Source organism: Cyprinodon variegatus, unplaced genomic scaffold (genome assembly GCF_000732505.1).
Source record: "Cyprinodon variegatus isolate N-32 unplaced genomic scaffold, C_variegatus-1.0 Scaffold524, whole genome shotgun sequence".
NCBI lineage: Eukaryota > Metazoa > Chordata > Actinopteri > Cyprinodontiformes > Cyprinodontidae > Cyprinodon > Cyprinodon variegatus.
This window is the reverse complement of record NW_015150977.1, coordinates 502241-505184: the sequence shown is the minus strand read 5'-3', so window position 1 is coordinate 505184 and position 2944 is coordinate 502241. Positions and strand designations below refer to the sequence as shown.

Here is a 2944-nt window from a genome sequence, read left to right as displayed (position 1 = left end):
TCCACTGTTCTAGTTAAACAGTTCAACTAAAACATGTTTTCTTTAATCCAACTGTTTTTAATATTCTTTTTTTGTTTCTGCATTTTTTTTTTTTTTCCTACCTGCTTTGATTCTGTTTTATCTTCCTGTATTTTAATCATGTAAAGCACTTTGCATTGTCTTTGTACTGAATTGTGCTATACAAATAAATTTGCCTTGCCTTTGCCTAAATCCTCCTTAGGTGTGAATTAATGGTTGTTTATCCTGTTTGTCTCTGTGTTGCCCTGCGATGGACTGGAGACCTGTCCAGGGTCTCCAGTCCATCGCCCATTGACAGCTGGAGATAGGCACCAGCACCCATCGCCACCCCACTTGGGATAAGCGAGATGGAAGTTTAATGGATGGATTTATCTAATATATCATTAGACCCAGAATAATTCCAGTAGGATTTGCAAAACATAATTTCCATAAAATGAAAAATATCCTGGGATGATATATCATGATAAAAATAGATGAATAAATGGATCTAGGCTCACTGGTTGCTGTGATAAAGCAGGTTTTTCAGAAGTTCATCCAGTTTCTCTTCAGGGTCCGAGCTCTTCTTATAAAAAACATCACAGAGACTCATTGGAGCAGCTGATGACTCAAAGCTGCAGCGTCCCCTGTCTCCTCCAGCTCCTCCAGCTCAGCAGCTTTTTCTATGAAGGGTTTCTGCTGCTTAATTGATCAACTGTTTCTGGGTCAATACTTGTAGTTCCAGTCTTTAAGGTTTCAGACCTGTCGAGGGTGCACAGACCTCCAGTCCATCACAGGACAGAACAGAGACACAATCAGAGAGAAAAGCTGCGGCGGTGATGCTGCCCAAAAGCCTGCGGCTCTGTTTTTACAATTACAGCTGCAGGGGAAAGAAAAAGGGGTGGAGAAAAAAAAGGAGAGGCGGAAATGAACAAGTTTTTAAAAATAAGAAGCAAACTAACAATTAGTAAATAATAAAGCCTAAAGGGTGGAAACACGAGCAGAAGAAACATAAGATGCAAAAATTAATGGCTCAAGACTTAGATTTAGACTTAGGCAAATTTTATTTTCATTTTGTATACAAAGTGTCTACAAAATGAAATCTTGTTTTGACATGGTGCAAGAAAACGCATTAATATGGTCAGTTTGATGCAGAGACTGATGTGATTTAGAGTTTTCTCAACAGTTCAGCATTCTGATTGAGGTGGGGGAGAAGCTGTTGCAGAACCTGCTGGGATGAAATGTCTTTAATGGAGGGAAGAGGAGCCCCCATGATCCTCTCTGCTGTTCTCACCTTCTTCCAGTCTGAGGCGCTGCAGCCTCCACACCACACAGTGAGACAGCTGCTCAGAACGCTCTCTATGGTGCTTCTGGAGAAGATGGGGAGGATGAGAATCAGTTAAGAGAAATCGGTTGGCTGATAAAATAGTGGAGTTACAAGATATATGAGTTAATAAAAATAAAAAGCAAACTAAAATAATGAGAAAATTGCATAAAGGTGGATAAAAATGTTTTAATTATACTTGGGTGGTCAAAAAATAAGACAGAAAACTAAAGAGGTTAGGATAATAAAAACAGAAAAGAAAAAGTAAGACTAACAAATAATCTTTGTTGAACTATGAGAATAAAAGTGCAAAGATAAAAATAGAGCAGTCAAAATAAAATATATAAATATAATTATGTCAAAATAATGTATCTTCTTTTAAGTATATCTCTAGTTTTTTTTATTAGTTTTTTGCATTTAATGCACAGCTGTAACTTTCTGTAGGACTTGTGTGGAAATGTCCCCACCAATAATTTTAATACATTTTGGCTCTCGACAATATGGTGGAAAATTATCTAAATTCAATTTTTGCCGCTTTTGAAGAAGGTTAATCCCTCATGCAGCTGAAAGGAAAAACATCCGTCAATTAATCCACATTTTTCTGGATAGATGAATGAAACTGAAATTGTGTTTATATTAGGGAGGCATGATATATTGCTGTTGGCATCCTGTTATTTATCCTTTTTTATACATTAATGTCTAACTACCCTAACTATGGAAAGCGTTTGTGTCGAGTAACTGTAGGTCCATCAGCCCCCACCCTTAAAGTGTCCCCATCACCTTTCATCACAAAGTTACACTCTTGATTTAAAGGCTCATTTATTTACATTTCAAGCCATTATTTCGCCTAAGATTAATATTTATGAGTCATTTCTTTATTTATCTTTAATTATGGCAGAATTGATCCTCCACAGTTTAATAGATCCTCAGCTCTGAGGCTGCAGATGCTTAGTTCAGACTTTTTACTAAATATAGAGGGTTCTTCCTGCTGAGCGTTACATGTTTGGAGTCCAAGTAGTTCTGCTCTCTAATTGAAAATGTTTGCTGTTCGTTTTTGTCCAGAAAAAAAAATCCTCCACAGATAAATAGTTTTATTTTATAAACAAATAATAAAGTAATGTTAGTAAATCCACCACTAGAAATATGGGAGGGGTTTTATTGCTTCCTGTTTTCTGTCTGAGCATCCAATCAGACCAAAGAGCATCTGGTTTCCATGGTAACGGCGGGTGGTGTGTGCACAGAGCAGCGTCGGAGCGGAGCTGGAGACAAACTGGTTAAACTGGGAGAATTGGATTGAGACAGCCGGTAAGTCTGAGAGGCTGTTTTCAGGCAGTAAGTTTGTTGCTTTCTTTATTTGTTTGTGTGTTTTTGTCTCCGCGCGGCCGCTGCTGCTTCCTGTTTTAGTGTTTTTCAGGCTTCAGAGCAGGACTTCAAAATAAAAGCACAGAGCAAAGATCTGGGTTGAACCAAAGAGATTCGGTTCTAAATCGATCATTTTACTTCAGTCCCTAAAATCATCCACTGGTTCTTCAGTCCAACAGACTGGGTTCTACAGCAGATAAACTATCAGCTTCTGGTTCTTTTCATTCAGTCCAAAGATTCTCTTTACCTGTAACTTTACCTGAT

General features: G+C 37.9%; 1 protein-coding gene across 1 annotated transcript in view; it reads left to right on the top strand.

Annotated features, from left to right (window-relative positions):
- Window positions 1–2539: 2539 nt before the first annotated feature.
- Window positions 2540–2944, top strand: part of capsl (calcyphosine like) — a 13168-nt gene continuing 12763 nt past the window's right edge. Inside the window, exon 1 of the mRNA XM_015391069.1 lies at window positions 2540–2623. The gene's annotated coding sequence lies outside the window, so the exon portion shown is untranslated. The remainder of the gene's footprint in view (window positions 2624–2944) is intronic.